The 23,938-nt window shown below is 44.4% G+C and overlaps 1 pseudogene; it reads right to left on the bottom strand.

Moving 5' to 3' along the window:
- Positions 1 to 19,988: 19,988 nt before the first annotated feature.
- Positions 19,989 to 22,460, bottom strand: LOC101946497 (small ribosomal subunit protein eS8-like; annotated as a pseudogene).
- Between the last annotated feature and the right edge of the window lie 1,478 nt (positions 22,461 to 23,938).

Below are 23,938 nucleotides of genomic sequence, written 5' to 3'. Positions count from 1 at the left end.
AAAACCAGTGTCTCTGCTCAGCCAATGATTTTTGGCTCCCCAATAAGCCAGCCTGTCAAGGTCCCTTCTGGTCCCACATTTCTATGATTCTATGAAAAGTGAGCCTGGGAACTTAAATTCATAACTCTACCCCTCCTGGGCTCAACAAAGAGTGGTTTTATGGCTCATTACAACAGTCCATAACCTACTAACCCTCTTTTGTCCTATGACTGCAGAGGTGTTAATTGCTCGCTTCATTTTAACTGGTCTCCTGCAACATGTTAACATATGTTTATGGTTAGCAATCTGTCCCACCTTGGATTTAGCTGTGACACGTTTTGTTGCCACTGGCATTCGGAGTATGTGAGGGCCCTGACTATGGAAAAGGGGCTTGGTTGCTACACTTTAGTGATTCCTAACAAGTGGAGTGGTCTCTTGGGTGACATCGCAGCTGGGTACAACTTAGAGCAGTCGTGAGCACATGGCTCCTATCTGTAAAACAGGGCAAACAACCCCTCCATGCCAACCACCCCTAAACTTTGGGATGTTAAAGATCCAGGTCTGGATCTGAATGTTGTGGCTTGAACGTATAGTGCTAACACACCGCAGGCACCCACTTTCCATTGTGCTGGGGGGTGCATGACCCCTGGCTCTGCCGCAGGCCCCGCCCCCACTCCACCCCTTCCCACAAGGCCACACTCCTGCTCCACCCCACCTCTTCCCATCCCTGCCCCCTCCCCTGCGTGCACCACATCCTTGCTCCTCCCCCCCCCCTCCTGCATGCCACACTTTGGGCAGGCGGGGGGAGGGAGGGGGAAGCACTGATCAGTGGGGGGAACATAAAGTGCTGGTGGGGAGGGGAGCACCCACCATTTTTTTCCATGTGGGTGCTCCAGCCTTAGAGCACCCACAGAGTTGGCGCCTATGTAACACACTATATAAAATGATGCATAAAACAGCAAAGATCCTTCCTAAAGAGAACAAGATCTCACTCATGTTTAAACATGTCACGTTAAGATTACAAACACCCACCATTCAAACTGAAGTAAGGCCAGCAACCTATTTGAAAGAATTCTTATCTGCAGTGCTCCACAACTCCCAAAAAGCAGGACATTTAAGAAAATAAGTTCCTAGTCATCAAGCTAGAAATCAGTGCACTCTGTAATAACACATCCGTTCCATGACAGACCTAGATCAGCTCCTAGCTATGGTGATAGCCCAAATAGCTTAGTAGTCCTATTCCTAGAGCAGTGTTCCTGACCCTCATACAGCAACCAGAGTCCTAACCATAGCAATCCTTACACATTATGGTGCCAACAGGAACTAAAACCCACTAATTTTCCCTGACTAGGCAGGAACTGTTGGCAACAAAGTTGTTGACAGCAGATCTCATTAGAATAAACCCCATCAGTCACAACAGCCAAAAACAAAACAAAAACCACAACAAGAGCTGGCATATCTCACATGCACACATGCAAAATCCAGTAACAAAACAAACAAAAACCCAGTCCTATGGGTGTTTCTAAATCAAGCAACAGCAAACAAGAGATGGGTTTGTCACTGTCTATCCTAAGACCAACCATGTTGGGCTTTTGTAGCTGGTGCATTAGGCTGCATCATCCTTATAGAAGTACTTTGATGATAGACTGCCATCGCAAGTGTGAGGTGTGCAATAATTGGTCTGAGCCTGAGTTACCCAATTTTTAACTGGGGCAAACTTCTAATTAAAACACTGAGAGTTTCCCTGGGTAAGGAGCAAGTAAGAACTGAGCAAGGGCACCAGGATTTGTCATCATCCTAATTATCAGTACCTCAGTACCTTATATCATATGACATCTTCAAAATACGGTCACTGGGCTTTGACTTTCTGATGCTGGAAGAAAACATAGCTCAGAAGAATTCTGCTGGGTAAATTATTTTTCCTGTAGTATCACATCCTGAGAAAGGGAGCAAAGCTAGAAGGACTTTGGACTTATCAGGCTGCAATAAAACACAGTATCTCTGTGGGATGGTGACCTTGGATACAACATGTTCTAGATCAGAACACCTACACAGCCAGCTTGCAGATGTAGCAGGCACAGACAGCAGTTTATTTACTGTGCCAGATTTGACTGGTCAGACCAAGTGGCCATACATCCCAATTACCCCCCACCCACCTCCCCTAAAGTTACAACGTGCAGAACTGCTACAGATATCATAGCCAGCACCATCGAGGAATTTCCTGGGACTAGGAAGGTCTGAGGTCATTCCCCACTACTGGGAAGAGGCCATGCCAGTCTATAAGAACCATGCCTCTGTCAGTTGAGACTGTCTCCTGCAGTGCTTTCTGTAGCTGTCAGGTGGTAGCAATAGCAGCGATAACAGCAGCCTTCTCTGCGTCGTCCTCCTTGTTCCCTGCTGACCTAGACTTCCTGTGCAGGGGAGTGTAAAGAATAGATTAATCAATTCCAAGGCCAGAAGGAACCATTGTGATCATCTAGGCTGACCTCTTGTATAACACAGGCCACAGAACTATCCCAATATAATTCCCAGAGCAGATCTTTCAGAACAACATCCAGTCTTGATTTATAAAGTGTCAGTAATGGAGAATCCACCATGAGCCTGTTCCAATGGTTAACTACCACTGTTAAAAATGCTTGTCTTATTTTCAGTCTGAATTTGGCTAGCTTCACCTTCCAGTCATTGGATATACCTTTCTCTGCTAGATTGAAGAGCCCATTATCAATTATTTGTTCCTCCCGTAGATGCTTACAGTCTATAAGCAAGTCACCCCTTAATATTCTCTTTGTTAAGCTAAATAGATTGCGTGCCTTGAGTCCATCACTATAAAATATGTTTTCTAATCCTTCAGTCATTCTCATGGCTCTTCTCTGAACCCTCTCCAATCTATCAACATCTTTCTTGAACTGTGAACACCAAAACTGGACAGTGTTCCAGCAGTGATCACACCAGTGCCTAATACAGAGGTCAAGTAACCTCTCTAGTCCTCCTCAAGATTCCCTTATTTATGCATCCAAGGATCACATTAGCCCTTTTGGCCACAGAGTCACATTGGGAGCTCATGTTTGCTGATTATGCACCATGACTCCCAAATCTTTTTCAGAGTCACTGCTTCCCAGGATAAAGTCCCCCTGTAAGTGTGGCCTACATTCTTTGTTCCTAGATGTATACGTTTAGCCATATTAAAATGCATATTGCTTGCACCCAGCTTACCAAGAGATGCAGATCGTTCTATATCAGTGACCTATCCTCTTCATTATTTACCACTCTCCCAATTTGTGTGTCATCAGTAAACCTTACCAGTGATGATTTTGTGTTTTCTTTCAGGTCATGAATAAAAATGTTGCAGAGCATAGGCCCAAGAACCAATCCCTGCGGGACCCCTAGAAAAACATCCCCTTGATGATGATTCCCTGTTTACAATTACATTTTGAGATGTCTCTCTAGCTGGCTTTTAATCCATTTAATATGTGCCTTGTTAATTTTATATTCTAGTTTTTAATCAAAATGTCATGTGGTATCAAACACCTTACAGAAGTCTTACAGAAGACTAAGTATCTAACATCAATACTATTACCTTTATCAACCAAACTTATAATCTTATTGAAAAAGATATCATATTAATTTGACATGATGTATTTTCTATAAACCCATGTTGATTGGCATTAATTATATTATTGTACTTTAGTTATATTACCCTCCTTTAATTCTTGAAATTGTATGTGTGAGATTTGTCATAGAGGGAGATAAAGGGCGATGGTCACAAGCAGTAGTGCCCCAAATGGAAGTTCTTATTAACCAAGCAAGTGTATAATTTGCTAACAGCTGCTGTATAACACAGCAGAGAGGCAACTGGCAGGCAACATACAACAGACTGTTCGGTTACTATAGCACATGTATTCCTACAAACTGAGTTTGTCACCCTTTCCAAAAACTTCCAGAGTCACAGGCCAATGTATAACTACTCACAACACAGCAGTACTGAGAGTGGCAGGACAGTACAAGATTTTTCTTTCCTGTGTTCTTTACTAAAAAAGACTCTGAGTCCCATAAGCTCAATAACTTTTGCTTCCCTCTCTATCAACAGAGCTTACCTCGCAAGACTAACTGGTTTGGAGAAAGATCTAATCATATACAACATCAAGTCACCTGTAAAATATAAACAACATTTTATTGCCCCCCAAAAAGCCTCATAGGTTTGCATCATGCTTCTTAAATAAAAACAAAATAATAAAATAATAAAAATAAAAACCAGTCAGTCCATACCTAAATGATATAGAATCCTATAAAATTACTAAAATAGATACTACTTCTAAAAATGAAAGGACTCCAGCAACAAAAGGACTAAATTAACACCAGAGGCCATACTTACCACAGGAGTAAAGAAGACAGCTCCATTGGAATCTATGAAGTTATTCCCTCTTACACCAGGAGTGACTTTATCCACAAGAGGTTGGAGTTTGCTGACTCCTCAGCCCACCACCCTAATATGAAATATCTGTTTCATTCTAGGATTATAGCTGATGTGGTGTGGATGTTTTGAACAGCCTGGATGTTCCGGACTCAGGAAAAAAGCTTTGCCTTTAAGTATGTTATTCAGAACTTCTATGATGGTAGTTTCATTTAATCTTCTTTGTTACCTAATGGACCGCACAGATATTTTCCATGTGCTGACATTTATTTTTATTTCTCTTCATTAGGATGACTTAAAACATCAATTTTTCCAGATTTCAAATGACTTTTTTTTTTTAAATGAAGTCATGAAAAGCTACGAGATTTGCCATTTTCTGTGACAGGTAACCTTTAAATCTGTCATCCATGTTCAGGATTTACTTAGCAATCTGATTGTGCGGGGTGATGCTTCCGGGACCTGTAAAGGAAAGGACTCTTGAAAGCTATTTATTCAAATAAAATATAGGAATTTATAAGTACTAATTATCCTTCCACTGCAATTATACATAAGCTTTGAAGAACCTCTTCCAGAACTTTCCTGCTTCTCCCTGACACTAGGGTACTCAGCAGGTTCAGTACCATCCCACAAAGTAATGCACTGGGGTTTTAAAGTTGCCTTTTCCTTTTAATGACTATGTAACATTTTTGGAGCTATTCTAGTTAATCATTGCTTGATTAGATCAAGCCCATGACTTAGTTATCCAAATGTCTCTGGCCCAATATGAGGAATTTGCTGAAGTGGGACATGACCCAACAATAACAAAAAATAGGGGTCAAAGTTTTAAAAAATAAGATACATACTCCAAATATTTTCTTAAAGTTTGATTTAATGAATCTGGCTATTCCCTATCCTTCTAGATAAGTCCCAAATGACTTTTCAAGAAGCACTCTTTCGTGTCTTTAATTAATGTTTGCAAAACACAGTACTGCCCATGCCACACATTGAAAAACATGAGTTGGGCCTCAAAAAATCATGAGATTGGCTTAAAAATCATGGGTTTTTCTTAGCTTAATAATAAAACATGAAATTATTACCACTGAATTTTGTTTTATTTAAAAAGCAGTCTGACATATGGTTATTTATCCCCGTAAGGGGAGTTCAGTTCCGTGCAGGCCGTGTTATTGGGATCCTGTGACTTAGAGCCAAACCTGCTGGGAAATATAGGAGGCAGTTTGTGCTCTGTATAGAGAAACGACAACAATAAGAGTGTGCTAGGAGGATGTGGGATGGTTCCTTACTGAGAGAGAGCTGAATGATCTGGGAGGTCTAGCTGCAGAATTCAGGACCAGAGCAATAGGGCTTGGGGGAAGCTCACTGGGGGTGATCTAGGAAAGGAGATTCTGAGGGGCTCTGCTAGAAAAGTCTGAGGAAGGCCTATTTCATTATTGCCAAACCTATGTATTCAAAAATCATGAGTCAGATCCCCAGAAGTCCTGGTTGGCTTAAATATCATGAGCTTTTTCTAAAATAAATGTGGGTTTTTTTAATCTTCCTTCGGGATTTTGAAGCTTTAGGGGGAAGCTGCCTGCTTGAGCTTTGAAGGCTCAAAATCCAGCCTTAAATACACATGCAACAATATGTCCTTCTCACCGACTGCTCAGAGGGGACTCCAGCAACTCCCTCACCAGTGAGTAATAGGGAGTAAGGGTTCTATCACTTTGTAATGTGGCACACACAGTGCCCCTCCGGTCTGGCCCTTCTCCCCTATTCTCAGGGACGCTTCAGGCTGGTGCAACACCTGTGCTCTTTATTTGTGATCAAGTCCCCACTACCAGTTTCCAACTATATACAGGCTTTTTACAACAGTTTGGCCTTCCACAGGCCTGGCCAGCAACAGACTAGGAGATGCCTACCTCCATCTGAATCTAACCTTCCCCTCCTGGTCTTTTCCACTTCCTCCTACCCTTATAGCTCCTGCTATGGAGGCTGGCAGGTGTGGTCAGTTACCAGGTGAGATCAGGCTATCTACCCAGCCCTAATCAGGGGGGCTGGAGTGGCAGGAGCTGATTAAGGCCTCTCTAGCAGCACCCTACCACACACTTCTATCCCCCATGCCTTCACTCTCCTCCTGTACCACTTCAATCTTCCTCCTAGCCCCCACTTTCCTCTTTCTGCCACTTGTTCCCTCCATGCTCCTTTTACAGGGTCTCTGTTGCTCCTCACTGACCCTATGCCCTAACAGCATTTTGTCTAGCCCCCTGAACCAGACTGGCAGCTATTTTGCTTGTGGGCATAGCTTCAGTCTCACTAAAAACAGTGGGAGGTTGAAGCTATCTTTCACAGGGGCAACTTCACTTCCAAATGCAGATAGGTTTCAAGGAAATGGCAGCCATCTTGCTTGCTTCACCCCCATTAATGGTAAGGGGACAGGGTGGCCATTTTGAATCAGAGAAAATTGGCAAGTTGGCTGCCTTTCTTCACATTTTCATGAGATGGGTAAATCCCCCAGGTTGCAAGAGGTGTGATAACATCATGCGGGTTGTTAGGGAGTGGCCTGCAGAAAAGAAAGGTATGTGTTGTTTTGAGTGAAGGATCCAACTGCTTCATAATTCATGGTCTCCAGGCTGGAACCTAGAGTAGAGGATGGTCATCAGGCTCAGCTGCGCCACCTGGAGGAAACAGTAATTCCTTGTCCCTTGCTCCTTCTGGCTGGAGTTACTGAGCCAGAGAACCTGGAGAGAGGGTTGTGCGGAGACTACTGATGCTGGAAAATTGTTTTGTGTAGTTAGACTTCTGTTTTGTCTAGGAAGGGGAGGACTCTGCTTTGGCCAGAGACCCACAATTTCCACTTACGCTATACGCTAAGGGAAAACTCCATCCAGCAAGAATGAAACTGAGGTACGATGGCTTTGGACTTCAGAGATGTAGGCTATGACCTTATTCACTCTTCGTAAGCTTTTGAACTGCAAGTGACTTGGGCAGAGAAAGGTAGGAGATATCTCACTGTTTTAAAATGTGTAGAATCTGGGGCTGGGAGTCCTCTGAACAGGTGAATGCAGGCCACCTGGGGGCCTGAGTTTCTGTAAGAGGGAACTCCATGAGCTTCCCAGGACAAATGGAGGCCAGAGACCTGGATATTTCCTCACGGTCTTGCACCTTATGTAGTTATTTAGCTGTGCGTAGTAGAGATAAAATGCTATCATTCTGATCTGATACTGTTTGACACTCCCTTTGCACATGTATAAATGACCACAGAAGTGATGGTTTAGGTTTCACAAGAGTTTGTTATGTACTGAATTTGCCAGCCACTGCATTTTGAGATTATGGATATTATCTAAGGAAAGATTGAACACTGAAAATAACAAGTATTTTTTCTATGTAGCCGTGTCAGTCCCAGGATATTAGAGAGACAAGATGGGTGAGATAATATTTTTTATTTTTTATTTCTGTTGGTGAGAGACAAACTTTCAAGCTACACAGAGCCCTTCTTTGGGTCTGAAAGCGTCTCTCTCACCAACAGAAGTTGGTCCAATGAAAGATATTATCTCACTCATCCTGTCTCTCTAAACATTTTTTCTTTGATTATAGCTAAAGACTGAAGTCTCTTTTTCCTCCTGGTGGGTGAAAACCAACATGGAGGTGGAGAAGTTTGCAACATGCTATATTCTATAAAAATATTTTTGATTCTGTAAGAAGTTAGAGTTCTCCCAGCATTTCCTTAGTAAATATTTTCAAAGGTCTTATAATGAAGCAGTTTTAATGTCCTTTTGTCTAAAAGTTGGTTTACATAAGCACACCACTATTAATAAACTCTAAAGCCTGTATTTTTATGCAGTCCTTACTTGGTCAAACATCCACTGAAAAATATCAGAATTTGCCTGAGTAAAAAATTAAGGATTTAGCTCCTAAGTCTTACAGAATCTTAGCCATTAGCCTTTAAATCTACTTGACAAAATTCAGAGGGGCACATGACCAAATTTAGAGGTGGAATAAATGATGGTGATGGCTACCCCTCAGTGAGAGTGAGTATAAGTGTAAAGTACGGTGACATTACTCCTGTGAGGGACAGAAGAGTGGGTTGTAGAAGGAAAAGCAAAAGATTGTTGTACTGTATGATGAGTTAAATTTGGAACTGTGCCCCATAAAGCGTTACAGGGCCAGGTTCCCTGATGCAGTTGACCTGCCCAGGACTGGGAAGGGTGGAGGCCAAGTGTCTGAAAAGCACCTTTATACTCCTGCAGTGCAGGCTGAGGACTGCCTTAAATTACATGCGGTGGACCGCAGCCTTGTATGGGCCAATCGAGTAACTGCGGTATACTGGAGCATAGGGACACTCTGATCATGCTGACTCTTGCCTGTGCTGGGGGTAATGGGAAGGGGGACATAGAAGTCACTATGGGGATTCTCCTGCATAGGGAGAATCCAAAGGTAGGCAGCTAAACTGGTTGCTTTGGGTTGCCACAGTAATGCAAAGCAAGTGTGATGGGAGCCAGAATCTGTCTCATAGTGCCCCCCATTCCCTTGGTTAGTTCAGTAGCTGAGGTTATTATGCTGTAAATCTCAGCATGCGTGTAAATTTAATCTCTCCTATTATTACAATTGAAGCCTCAGCTGGCTCAGTAAGGAGTCAAGCTGTGAAAAGACTGCATCCTGACTGACGACCAGGATCCTCCAGGGAACGGTGTGTTTCCACAATCTATTTCCATTCAAAGGTTTCTCTGCAACAAAGGCTGCTGAGTTTGCTAAATGTGCAGTATGCCTTTTTTTTTGCTGTGTGGATAGCAGTTCCTAGCATTAGAGGGTGATACTCACACAAGGCCAATCAATGTTGATTTGTTGATTTCTGTTCATTCTCCTAACTCATAGTTCAGACTGGAGAGAGAAAAGGTTGATGACTCATGTGTTCAGCTCTCTAGTCCCTCTTTTACCCATTCTCTTTACAACTCCTAATACATTGTAAAGATTTGTTGACACATCTCATACAGCAACAGAACACTGCTTTCCAAAACCAGATTCCCGTAACTCTCCAAATAAGCATTTGTTTTATCATACCTGCTAGGCATCAATAACTTATTCGGCTTAACCAGCTTCTCAGGTGCACAATTGCATCCTCATTACTTTTGTATAGGATTTCCTGGTTGAACAACCATCATTTTATTGGTTAAATTATTAACATTGTTGGAGTTAAATGGCAATTAAGCACTGAGGATAGTTCCATAAGGATAAAATCCAACCAATTTCTTTCACTTCATGAGAAAAGAGCACCAGTGTGCTGCTAATGAATGTTCAAATGACTTTTAAACCACACACAATAATAACATTCATTATAACTTAATTGACAGTTCACCAAAATTAATGCAGTTAAAAACAGTGATTTAAATTCATTCCTGATGTAATTCCATTGAACTCAGTGGAATGATGTTGAAGAAGGACTTGGCATGTTTTCTATGGGGCTGTTCTGGGGCATACGTGGGGTTAGAGCCGATATGATTTTAAATAATACAGATTGGAGGGAAAGGAGTAGATTTACAGACTTCATAGCAATTTAAAGAATCAATGTATGCACCCTGTTGGGTCAGTTTCCTAACTGAGTGCTTGCATGGACCAAAGGTTCTGCAGAGTTATGGAATAAACCTGAATGGGGATGCCGTTGTTTAGAGGCTGCACATACCTTTGGTATTGGTTTTAGAAGGCTTATTCTTTTTATTTATATTAACAAGGGCATGGTAAAGGAAAGTGATATTTTAAAGGCCAAGAAACTATTCTATTCTTAAAAATAGTGAGGCCTGCTATGCATAACCTTTGAAAGGCGTAATGACAATTACATGCAAAACATTGTGGGCCTGATTCTCATTACACTGCCCTTTGGCATTTACACACACAGTGTAAAAGAGGCCTTAGTATAAATGAGAGAGAGAGAGATGGCAATGCACTCTGTATATCTATTCTGCTGTGCAACTCACCACCATCTAGCACCGGGTGTTTTGGGAAGTTTTTTCAATGCCTCGGGGCTAAAATGAGTTGCGCAGGCGTGCCTGGGAGATGGGTTCAACTTCCCATAGTACAGTGTTCTCCATCCCATAATTTCATCTTCATACCATATTTTGAGCCTCTCTTCAAAATCCCCACAAATCCGTGCATCTCTCCTTGCTGTTCGCCATCCATGACAGAAGCATGGAGCCTACACAGCTCTGCACTATTGTCATGAGTGTTGTGAGGATGGGTGCCTGATCCTGAAGTATTTGCAGAGCCACAGGGAACAGAACGATTCCTTGGAAGCTGGATTGCTGTGGGAGATAGACAGGGCTGTCCCTAGCTGTTCTGGGACCCTATGCAGCCCCCCCCGCAGGGGGTGTATGTGGGGCCCCAGGCCTCCATGGGGAGGCCCCAGGCCTCTGTGGGGGAGGAGTGGAGGGGGGCTGGCTTGCGGGGGCAGGGGGGAACCACCCCACAGCACTCACCAGCAGCACGGCTGGGGCCGGGTTGCTGCAGTCCTCAGGGGAGTGAGGGCGGGGCTGGACAGGGGCGGGGAAGAGGCAGGGCATGGGCTGGAGCAGCACGCAGCTGTGTAGGGTACCAGGAAATTTGGTGCCCCAAATTTCCTGGTGCCCTACGCAGCTGCGTGCTTTGCGTATGGGTAAGGACAGCCCTGGAGATGGACAGAATCAATTCAAAATTGTTGACAGCATTCACGGAGCAGCTGGAGATGGTGGAACACCAGTTCTGGGCCCGAGAAACAAGCAACGAGTGGTGGGATCACATTGCCATGCAGCTTTGGGATGATGAGCAGTGGCTGCAGAACTTTTGAATGCACAAGGTCACATTCCTCGATCTGTGTGCTGAACTCAGCCCAGCCCTCCAGCACAGGGACACCAAAATGAGAGTCGCACTGACAGTTGAGAAGCAAGTGGCGATTGTACTGTGGAAACTTCCAATGCCAGATTGCTACTGGTCAATCGGGAATCAATTTGGAGTTGGGAAATCCACTGCAGGTGCTGTTGTGATGCAGGTATGCAGGGCCATTAATCTCCTGCTACACAGGACTGTGACTCTGGGCAATGTGAAGAACATAGTGGTTAGTTTTTCAGCAATTGGTTTCCTGAACTGCAGTGAGGCGATAGATGGCATGTGTAGGCATATTTTAGTGCCAGACCACCTTGCCACAGAGTACGTCAACAGAAAGGGCTGTTTTTCTATGGTATCACAAGAATTGGTGGATCACCGGGGAAGCTTTACTGACATCAGTGTGGGCTGCTCAGAGAAGGTGCATGATGCATGCATCTTTAAGAACACGGGACTGTTTAGAAATCTGCAAGCAGAGACATTCTTTCCCAACCGGTAGATTACCACTGGGAATGTTGAAATGCCAATAGTGATCCTGGGAGACCCAGCCTATCCCCTTGATCCCATGGCATATGGAGCCATACACTGGCTACTCAACAGCACCAAGGAGCGCTACAGCTTCAGCAGGTGCAGAATGATAGTTGAATTTGCCTTTGTTTTGAAAGGTCGGTGGCATTATTTGCTTATGAGATTGGATCTCAGTGGGGAAAAAAAATCCCAATAGTTATAGCTGTTTGCTGTGTCCTCCATCATATCTATGAAACAAGGAAGAAAAAGTTTCCGCCTTCAGGGAGGGTGGAAGTAGAGTGGCTGTCTGCTGAATTTGAACAGCCAGATACCAGGGCTATAAGAAGATGCCAGCATGCAGCTATACTGCTCTTTTGCAACCTGGTATGAACCTTGTAGTGAGTGTTGTGTTTATGGGAATATAACACTGCCAGTGCACCTATTAATATTGTCTGTGAATGGTATTAAGGGTTCTGTGACAAAAGGAAGCAACAGGACATGCTCGGCACCAACCAGTATATGAGTGACCTAATAAAGATGAATTATGTTCCAAAAATATAATTTTATTCTGTAGCAAGGCAAATAAAAACTGAATAAAACTTAATAAATTAAGGAAAAAGAATTTAGGAAGGGGAAAGAGCAGTCATTTCTATTTCAGGTATACATACACCAACTGTGTCTTTCACAGGTCAGTATATGTGAAGCTGTTATTTTCTTTAATATACCCCCAGGTGGAGTGGCAAGGGTAGTGGACAACCCTGATGCCAAGTGGAATGTTGAGGGGGGCCGTAGGGAGGTCCTGATACAGAGTTCTGTATGGGCTGAAGAGGGAGGCCAGCACAGGATGGTTGAACGTCAAGTCTACTGGAGTCTGCAGAATCTCTGTTTGCTATGTGAGAAGCATAGACATCTCCTGATGCACATCTGTCTTTGTCTTTCTCCTCTCAATTTTATCCTTGTCTGTGCTATCTGCCAGGGTGATCATCTAGGCCCTGTGCTCGTTCTCTGATGCTCGTTCTCCTGGAACATGCCATCCCAAGTCCTCTTTTTTCTCCTCCTTATCTGGCTCAAGTGTTCCATGGGTGTGGAGGGGGAGACCCTCATGACCACAATCGTAGCAGCTGAAGATACAATGATACCTCTGTGTGTTGTCAGTGTATTCACAACAGAAATCAAAACTTAGGATCCTGAACTCATTCCCCTCAATCCCTACAAGTTATAAGCATGACATTCTCGCATCTCCTTGGGATTGATACAGCAAGGAGCCATTCACAGCACCAGCCATGGCTTGTATGGCCTGGTGGGTCGGTGGATTAGCTTACAGGCATGAGTATATGTATATAGGGCAATGGAAGTGAAAACTGGCACCGTTTCCCATAGGTGGTGGTGGTTTTAGCTGGTACCTCACTCCTGAGAGTAACAGAGCCACAGAGAGCACAGCTGCTACTGTTGTCCCAATGCCACCCCAGCCTAAGCAGCTAGCCTGTGTTCTGCAATGGTGCCTGCTGAAGTAATTGCTGAGTGGCATAGGAAAGTGTCCTACTGCACTAGAAGAAATAAGGCAGCCTTCTCCAGAAATCTTTGGCAGAGGTTTTGTCAGGAAAGTTGCATCAAGATCTCTGTGGAGGATTTACAGGACATCATGGTGCATATAAACAAACTGCTCTGCATGGCCTATTATGTCCCCCGTACTTCTTCTCCTTCTCATACTCCTCCTCCTCCTCATTGTTCATAGTGGGAGGCCTGTGACTCTGGTTCCTCTGAAGTATCCACAAGGCTCTTGAGGGTGGTGGTGAGATTTTTGCCAATGATGGTGTGCATCACTTTGCAAAAGCAGCAGGTCTGTGGCTCCACACCAGATCTATAGCTCCTTGGCTTTCATATGCACTGCCACTAGTCCCTCTTGTAGCCTTTCTCCTCCATGCCCCGAGCAATCTGCTTGTAGACGTCGATGCCTGTACATCCTCCTCTTCCCATAGACCTAGACAATCGACCACCTCCTGTGTAGTCCAGGCAGGAGCACATCTGCAGCGTGTATCTGGCATGCTCAGCTGGGCTATTGCACTCAACAATGGAGAGCTGCTAGGTGTACTTGCCAAGCCAGGCAACCAACAAAAGGAATTTCCAAAATTCTCAGAGCTTTAAAGGGCAGGGGCAACTTCCTGTCCCCTGGGTAGTGAAGTTCACAATGGTGACCAGAGCGGTCAGGTTGGGGCATTGTGGGACAACTCCTGGAGGCCAGTAACAGTAGATGTAAGCAATACAGTATCTATGCTGACATTGTGGCGACCTAACTTCATCAACCTTGACGCTATGCTGCTCGGGGAGGTGGTGTTATTAAGTCAGCATAGCGGGGCAGTTACATTGGTGGGAGCAAAATGTAAGTGTAGACACATCCACTGCTGTGTCCACATAAACTGCCTTACATTGACCTAATCCCTGTGTAGACCACACCTAAGGAAAATAATTCTCTGCCTTTCCCACCAGCATGCACCAGGCAGCTGGCAAAGTGGAGCCTGCAGAAACAGACACTATGCTACTCTCAACAGTCTGGGTGCCCCAAAAATACCCGACAGAAACTCCCTTTTTAAAACTGTTTAAAATAAACCTTTCTTGCTGTAAGTCTTGGAAGTGTGTTTATATTATTTTGTAGAATATATCAGACTCATAAATACCTTGTCCCAACCGCCTTCATTCTCTCATCCCCTCTCCTGCTGTCTCTGCAATACCTGCTCCACTTAAAACAAATTCACCACTAGTCATGATGTTTTTATCTCTCATCTCCCTCGGATCTTTGCACTGACTGAAATCACTCTCCCATTGTACCCCGTCTCCTCCCGCCTCAATGGTCTCTGTCAGGCTTTTGACTCCCCTTTCTCTCCATCAAGCTGTTATTGCTGCAGCCTGGATGACCCCATTCTCTTCTCTTCTCCCAATCCTGCACCCTATTGTTTGGCAAATCTGGTGTGATGGATCAGCAAAACAGAAGACTACAACTCCCATCAGCCACATCCCCTTCCTCCTGGCTGAGCAGGGACTACATTTCCCATCAGTCCCCTCCCCTTTTCACTTCCCTTTCCCCTGGACAGGTAAGAGGAAAGGTTCTGAGCCAGGAAGTGGCTGGGCTCTGTTTGGGGAGTGGGAGGCACATGGCAGCAGGGAGCTGGAGAGAAGCCCCAAGAACTGTGGACTTGCTGCATGTGCAACAGACCGTGACTGCTGGACGTCACAGCTGGGTGCAGGTCTGTGTCGGTTTAAGGGAGAACAGCAGTGGCTGGAAAAGAAGCCAGTGCAAAGGGGCCCCAGTGAGATACACTAACTGAGCCTGGCTTGGAAATGCTTATTTGCTGGTGTCAGGATGAGCTCTACCCTGACATCTGGTGGTGAATTATGGCGAGTGGGGAAAAGAACTCCAGGGGCTGATCTTGTTTGCATAGGCACACCCACTCACCTGGCATGAAACAGCAGCAACTCAAAGTGTTACTTTGGCTGGTGTGGGATCCCCAGTCTTCTCTGTTATTGGGGCAGGAAGAATAAAGTTTTGTTACCCTGATTCTGTGAATCAAGGGCAGTGAAACTGTTGTATGACAGAAGGACTGAGTGAGTCCTTCACCATTACCTAAGTAGCACTTGCTTGATAAGGGGCATGGGTTACAAAAGCCAATGAAGGGAGAGAGGATGGGGACAGGTATTTGTACCTGATGGTATGGGCCCTTCTCTGAGGGGTTGAAACACCAATTGCACTACCTCTTCCTCTCTCCACTGTTGAATATCAGAGCTAACTTTGATTCCATTAGAAGTCTAGTTACAGACTGCTGAGCTGAATTCACTTTGGGCCAATGGTGCACTAGCACTGGGGCTCCCCTACTATGTGCTGAAATTGCTAAGAGCTGAAATTGCTAAGAGCGGAGATCACTGAGGCTGTGTTAACTAGTGGGGGAGCCTGAAGCCATATTGCTAAGCGGCTGGTGGAGCAGCTAGCAGAATGGAGCCTTGTGGGACGGTTGGAGTGGAGCTGAGTGACTCACAGGTCGGTGAGCAGAGCGGAGCCTTGTGGGAGCGGCCCAAGGGACGGCTGAAGTGGAGCAGAGCAGAGCTGAGCGACTCACAGGTCGGTGAGCAGAGTGGAGCAGCTGCCAGAGCAGTTTGTGGGACGGCGGGAGCAGCCCACGGGACAGCTGGTGGAGTGGAGCGGCTCGTGGTGAAGGCTGCGGCGGAACCCCGTTGGCCTCGGATCACGTAAGGTGCCCCTTAACACCCTGCGTGCCCCCCCCCCGAACTCTGGGGCTGCACTGACCAGGGACAGAGACTTTGGGGGGTTCTTGGACTTTTGGGACTTTGGTGATCCTTGGGTCGCTGGTTTCAAGAACCCAAGGGAAAGAACACAGCCCAACTTGCTGGGGTGGGTTTTTTGCTCATGGTTTGTGTTATGAATCCTGTTTGTGGTGTTTTCCCAATTTAATGCTGTTGTCGTTTACCTCATGTTATTAAACATTTTCTGTTACACTCAGACTCCGTGCTTGCGAGAGGGGAAGTATTGCCTCTTAGAGGCACCCAGGGGGTGGTATGTAATTGTCCCAGGTCACTGGGTGGGGGCTTGAGCCGGTTTTGCATTGCGTTATTGAAACGGAACCCCTAGATACAGAACCCGGCCCTTGTTGCTGCCAACTTAGATGGGCAGAAGGGTTACACTGGGAATAGAGACTGGGCAGGCGAGAGCTCCCCAGGCACTAGGGCTGAAGTGCACTGGCTCTTGATTGGGCTGCCCCAGGACCCAAACAAGAAGTGCTGTTGCTCACTTTAAACTGTAACTGTTCAAACCTCTGCCCTAGGGTATTTGCAGCCTTTCCCTTAGCCCTAGTAAAAACCTTTCCCTCAGCCATGTTTCTGACGTATCCTTACCCAGCTCGCAGCAGTGAGCCTTGAGCCTGGATCACGATACTCGGGCTTGCAGGGTTCACACTACAGTGCTAAAAATAACTGTGTAGACGCTGCAGCTTGGGCTGGAACTCAGGCTCTGAACTGCATCCCCCTGGATGTGCCATAGCTGAAGCCCAAGTCGGTAGACCTGAGCTTGGAGGCTCGCTGGCACTGGCTGTGTGGACATACCCTGAGTGGTCATTGAGACCCACCAGGCCAGTGCTTACAAGGCTAGCTGCCATGATGCAGTAAACTGGGCATGCTAATTGCACCCTATGGATTTGGGGTACCAAGTAGCACCAATAATTACACTGGCATTGACATTGATAGTTCCATAGTGTGCTTCTTCACCCTTAGCTTCCATTTGTGGTCACATTCATTCTCTGGCCCTTGTCTTACTAAGCACTGATCTCTCTGGTTTCTCACTCACAGAGTTCTCTCTTTTCTATCAGCACCTTGTTTCCTTCAATATTGCTCATTCTCTCCCTTACACCTGGCCATTCTCTCACTTCTCTAGTCTGTCAATATCTCTGCAGCAATTTGCTTCATTGGGAGCTTTTCAGCAGGATATATTACTGCATTTGAGCTGTAGGACGGATGCTATCTAATGAGGAATAATTCCCCTACCCCTCCGCCTTTTCTAGTCTGACAGTACACCTACAGCTGTAAACTTGACACATCCAGTGTCCATATCAGAAATGATCAAAGCCATCATCATCTTTCTCTAATGACAAGGCAGAGTATTTACAAGTTCACCACAGAACTTTATGTAAGTGGCCACACTCTTGACAGTTTTCCTCTCATTAAATAGGTTTCACAAGTTAGCGGTTGTCAGAATAAGTAGGACTATTTGTTGGCACCATTTGTCGAATGTCTTATTTTAGAATACCAATACAGCTATTCATAGTACCCTTGGCAGCTGCTTGTGCTGAACTGAAAACTGCGCCTTTGAAGTTGAGGGGGTTGGCGGAGGGACCCTGCTCCTGCAGTTCTGTAACAGTTGGAAGTCCCCTATTGAGCCCAGGATGAACAATCTTACCACACACCCTCCCATCCTTGGTGGAGATCCTGTGCGTGGGTGACAGGAGGAGAATGTGTTTGGGAGAGCCATAGGGCATTATGGGGCTAGGCTTAGAGTTCCCCAGACTTTTAATTTACTTATAATCAATAATCGTGGAGGAAAAGACCTTGTTGATTACAACTTTGCTGAGTTGTTCAACCATCTTACAGTGAGAAAAGGACTTTTGGTCATGGATACCTTTGAAGCTGTGCCATGTTCAACCATTGTACATATAAACTACCCTTTTCTGTTCAAGAGATTGTTGGCCAATATATAAAATCACACTTGGAATTACAAAGTGAGATTTCATAGCGCTTGGTTAAGGATCTCAATGGTGGCAAAGAACCTGATTCTGATCTTGCACTGATATAAATCAGGTTTAATTCCATTAAAATCCCTAGCATTCTAATGGTGTAAAATCAGTCTGTGGGATCAGAATCTGGCTCTGGAGTAGCAGGTGAGAGACCATGTTTATTTGCTCGTAAAACAGAATTGCTATTGCATTGAGATGAGCTGGATAGTTGGCTAGACTGAAAGACAATGGAGTAAGGAATCGTTCTCAAATTGAATGAGGTCCTTGTTTTTTCTTGAATTTTAATGTGTATTGTTGTTCTGTATTATCAGTAAAACAACCATGTCTTTGTAATCCCAATAAATAATGGAAAGTGATTAATGTAGGGCTCTCAAGGGTGAAGGAAAGACATGCTGATATTAATGCTTTACATGGTTTTGAATATTGCATCCTACGTACCTGACACTCAACTCACTGACATTTATTTTAAATCTGAAACAACTCCATTGACTTTAGTGTAAAAGTATTGTAAGATCAGGACTGTCCTATTTTTCTGGGTTTCATCTTATATTGCAGATATTTATGAACATTTCTAAGGCTAGGTCCACACTACCCGCCCGATTCGGCAGGTAGAGATCGATCTTCTGGGATCGATTTATCGCGTCTCATCTGGACGCGATAAATCGATCCCAGAAGCGCTCCCCCGTTGACTGCGGAACTCCTGCTCGCCGAGAGGAGGAAGCACTGTCGACGGGGGAGCTTGCCTGCGCCGCGTGGACCCACAGTAAGTAAACTTAGTTCGATCTAGGAAATGTCGACTTCAGTTACGCTATTCTCGTAGCTGAAGTTGCGTTTCCTAGATCGATCCCCCGCCCCAGTGTGGACCAGCCCTAAGTTTTAGGTTACCCTCCCCTAAAGCATAATCTTACTGTATTATACTACACAAATACAATTATTAACACTGGCTTATTCCATATTATTTTCCAAAATATACAGTGTGGAGGAAGGGAAAATGCTATACTTGCAAAAATGAGCAGTAGCTATAATACGGTTTCAGAATAATATAGCCACTCAAGGCTTTTTGAGCATAAGTTAACATCTTAAGTGGTGGGAAACTTTCACTTTTCAATGCACTTGAAGGCAAGTTTGTTGTCTTTTTATATAGACTTAAGCAGTATGTGTGTGTATATATATATATATGTCGTGTCTCTTGGCTTAATCATGAGTGAAAATTGCATCACTCCTGCTTCTCATTGTGCACAATGGATTCTTTTGAGACAGAGCTACCTGGCACATACTACAAAAAAGCCATTATTGCCCAACTGACTTTGTAAAAGCAATAAAAAAAAATGAAGTCACGACTTGAAAATTCAGTTTCAATACTGATAAGATAACGGTAATGAATGTTAGAGCAGAGTCTATTTATAGACATTGTATGTCAGGGCCATAATACATTGAGCTGTAGAGGAAATCCTTGCACTGATACCATGCACATAGTGACAGCTATATATAGCCTAGCCTCTCCATTGGGTAGTTTTTTTCTTTGCTTTTTAAATTTTTTAGTGACTCTAGTGCTTGTGAAAGATGGTAGAATGACAGCTCTGGAGGCAGGCGACCTGTAGTTATCCACAGAACAGGGGAAAGCATATAATGGCAGTGTAAGCTTCCCTCTGCTCCTTTGTCTGTGTCTGTCAGTCCCAACCTGGAGGGGACTACCTGCACGGTGGAGCTCTGTGGAAATCCCAGAATCCAGAGTCCATCTAAAATTTGGATAGATTTGGGTTCTATTCCTTGCTCTAAACTCAGTGCAGGAAAGAGCCCCAAAATCAGTGGCTCTGTCACATGGCCCTTCCCAGTACCTGTGCTGTCCCCTTTTTTCTAAAGCCCAGTGACCCCCAGTTTAACTTAAATGTCTTCAGATATCCCCAATCCTTGTTCTGTTTTTAACAAGACTCTACGTTTTATATTCATTCTTTCAGTTGTGTATAGTACATTTATTTGCCTTTCCTGGCTTTGATCTTCCTCAGGTAGATTTCCAGTTCCTTGCCTTCCAGTTCCTGAGCCATCTGCTCAGCCACACTGTGCAGCTCTGGAGGTGATGCAAGCAAGCAGCTTTCCCTGCTGAAATTGCTCCTCCAGGATGCCGCTGATCTTGGCATTCTTCCACTCATCATATTTCTTCTGGGTCTCCTTTGAATGCTTCTTATTTAAGATTTCCTCCTCTTCAGGAGTCAGTGGAGTGCTCTTCTTGCATCTGAGGAGCAAGGTGTAGTGGGTTTCAAGCAACTGTCGGTATGGGGTGCCCCCAGTGAGAATGATGCAGGCTACACCAGCTCATTGTTGCAAGCATTGTAGACCACCTCAGTGAATCTGGTCTTGCAGCTGCAGCACTTAGATACACAAGAGAAGTTGCCAAAGTCCAACTGCAGAGCACGATATTTCTTGTTAACACCATGAACCCTCCTTGTGTGAATTGGGCGCGGGCCAATCTTGGTGTTGGCAGGGGGTTGCCTTATCTCCCCTGGACGATCGAGATACAACAGGAGCACTTAAAGATGATAAAGTCATTGCGGAGAAACTAAATGAATTCTTTTTTTCAGTCTTCATGGCTGAGGATGTTAGGGAGATTCCCAAACCTGAGCCGTCCAATCTGTGACAATTCCTAAGATTTGTCACCTACAAAGAAGTGTCACTAGAGGAGGTTTTGGAATTAATTGATAAACTTAACAGTAACAAGTCACTGGGGCCAGATGGCATTCACCCAAGAGTTCTGAAAGAACTCAAATGTGAAATTGCGGAACTGTTAACTATGGTTTGTAACCTGTCCTTTAAAATCGGCTTCTGTACCCAATGACTGGAAGATAGCTAATGTAACGCCAATATTTAAAAAGGGCTCTAGAGGTGATCCCAGCAGTTACAGACCGGTAAGTCTAATGTCAGTACTGGGCAAATTAGTTGAAACAATAGTAAATAATAAAATTGTCAGACACATAGAAGAACATAAATTGTTTGGTAAAAGTCAACATGGTTTCTGTAAAGGGAAATCATGTCTTACTAATCTATTAGAGTTCTTTGAAAGGGTCAACAAACATGTGGACAAGGGGGATCCAGTGGACATAGTGTACTTAGATTTTCAGAAAGCCTTTGACAAGGTCCCTCACCAAAGGCTCTTACGTAAATTAAGTTGTCATGGGATAAGAGGGAAGATCCTTTCATGGATTGAGAACTGGTTAAAAGACAGGGAACAAAGGGTAGGTATAAATGGTAAATTTTCAGAATGGAGAGGGGTAACTAGTGGTGTTCCCCAAGGGTCAGCCCTAGGACCAATCCTATTCAACTTATTCATAAATGATCTGGAGAAAGGGGTAAACAGTGAGATGGCAAAGTTTGCAGACGATACTAAACTGCTCAAGATAGTTAAGACCAGAGCAGACTGTGAAGAACTTCAAAAAGATCTCACAAACCTAAGTGATTGGGCAACAAAATGGCAAATGAAATTTAATGTGGATAAATGTAAAGTAATGCACATTGGAAAAAATAATCCCAACTATACATACAATATGATGGGGGCCTAATTTAGCTACAACTAATCAGGAAAGAGAGCTTGGAGTCATTGTGGATAGTTTTTTTGAAGACGTCCACACAGTCTGTGCAGCGGCAGTCAAAAAAGCAAACGGGATGTTAGGAATCATTCAAAAAAGGATAGAGAATAAGTCGGAGAATATCTATTGCCCTTATATAAATCCATGGTACACCCACATCTTGAATACTGTGTACAGATGTGGTCTCCTCATCTCAAAAAAGATATCCTGGCATTAGAAAAGGTTCAGAGAAGGGCAACTAAAAAGATTAGGGGTTTGCAATGGGTCCCATATGAGGAGAGATTAAAGAGGCTAGGACTTTTCAACTTGGAAAAGAGGAGACTAAGGGGGGATATGATAGAGGTATATAAAATCATGAGTGGTGTGGAGAAAGTAAATAAGGAAAAGTTATTTACTTGTTCCCATAATATAAGAACTAGAATTAATGGGCAGCAGGTTTAAAACATATAAAAGGAAATTCTTCACACAGTACACAGTCAACCTGTGGAACTCCTTGCCTGAGGAGGTTGTGAAGTCTAGGTTATAACAGGGTTTAAAAGAGAACTAGATAAATTCATGGAGGTTATGTCCATTAATGGCTGTTAGCCAGGATGGGTAAGGAATGGTGTCCCTAGCCTCTGTTTGTCAGAGGGTGGAGATGGATGGCAGGAGAGAGATCACTTGATCATTACCTGTTAGGTTCACTCCCTCTGGGACATCTGGCATTGGTCACTGTCGGTAGACAGGATACTGGGCTGGGTGGACCATTGGTCTGACCCAGTACGGCCATTCTTATGTTATCTCATACTTCCTCTTTTTGAGGCAGGGCTTTGTTTTGCCCACAGCATTGGGATGGTTGTGCCAGATGTCTCTAGAGATACCCATCCCAAGAAGTTTTCCTGAGTCCAGATGCCTCCTACGCTTTCATGTGGTAACTGGTTCCCTCCCTCTTGCTTCCCTGGGTCCCCTGATTATGTTCTCTTTTCCACCCTGCTTCCTGCATCCTAACAAGTTAATTGAGGTCTAATAGGCAGTCCGAGCATGAAAACATTCTTGTTAACTGTGCCAGCCACAAGCTCTAATGAGCAATTAATTCAGATGCCCCATATTCCCTGGAGTGTAAACTAGGAAACCCCCTCCAAGTAACACATGGATGGGATTATGGGGCTGCTTCTTTCCTTTCATTCCTTCACTGGAGCAGTAGGCATTTCCAAGGTAAACTGCTACGGATTATGGGGCATGTATGCCACTGACACTTGGAAGACAGTGACCAGTGTGGGAGTAGAATTGTTCCCTCCTTATGCCACTTTTCTGCTCCAAAAGACAGTTTGGGGACTTGGGGAAGCAGGAGACAATACTAGGCTAGGTATTTTTCCTCAACGACTCTCCTGAGGGGCAAGTCACCATCCTATGCCCCTTAAAGATATTAGCAGGCTCAAAGGGGGTGTGCTACCTGCAGAAATGCTGCTCAAGAAGGGGAAGGTCTCCAGAGCTCACCCCAAAATCTTAAGGTCTGTATGATCTATGGGAGATTTCTAGGAGGTTTGAGTTAATGTAGAACTTAGTCTTTCCAGTGAACCTGAACGTGTTGTTAGACCACTGTCACCCCCATGAATAGTTCCTATAGGATTTGCACAGCCTTGCTAGAAGATTAATTCTGTCTCATGCCCATTCAGCCCATGGCTGCATGGCTGAGTCTACCAGGCTGGGTGCTGTGATTCTTCTTGGGGCATCCAGGGCTGTGAGTCTTCTTGTTACCCCTTGCCTCTAGTGCAAGGGAGTCTTGCCTGTACTAGCTGGTGTCAGCTCCCTAACACAACAAGCCTCTCAGGAACTCAAACACTCTCCTTTGGGCTACCCTAGCCCTGTCGTTGCTTGCAGGTTGACAACAGATGCACTACACCCCAAGTCTCTTCAAAGTGTCCTCCTGTGGTATCCATCCCCTGATCACTGGATACCCAAAGAAATCCCAGATCCTCTGTTTCCAAAGAAGCAGTCTATCACAGTTTACTAGTTTTACCTTAGACCATCACTCCTGTATTATGTACAGCACTTGAGTCAATTATAAAACAAAAAGGAAATTTATAAAGAATGAATAAAGATTCAAATAAAAGCCAGTGTGAGAAATAGAAACAAATGGTTACATTTAAAACACCATAAAATTCCTTCTAGAGACTAAACTTAACTAACAAGTTGTAACCATGCGACCTCTGGCGGGACACTACTGAGAGTATCAATTCAGGACAAATTGCTTAGAGCAGGGCAGTCACAGTCCAAGGCTGGGTTTCCTTTATTATTAAGCACACCAAACCAGCCAACCAGAGAGGACTTCGGTTTTACCACACTGGCTAACCAGAAGTCAT

The sequence above is a fragment of the Chrysemys picta genome, chromosome 2 (assembly GCF_011386835.1).
Source record: "Chrysemys picta bellii isolate R12L10 chromosome 2, ASM1138683v2, whole genome shotgun sequence".
Lineage (NCBI taxonomy): Eukaryota > Metazoa > Chordata > Testudines > Emydidae > Chrysemys > Chrysemys picta.
Note: the sequence above shows the minus strand (reverse complement) of the source record. Positions and strands in the feature narration are given on the sequence as shown.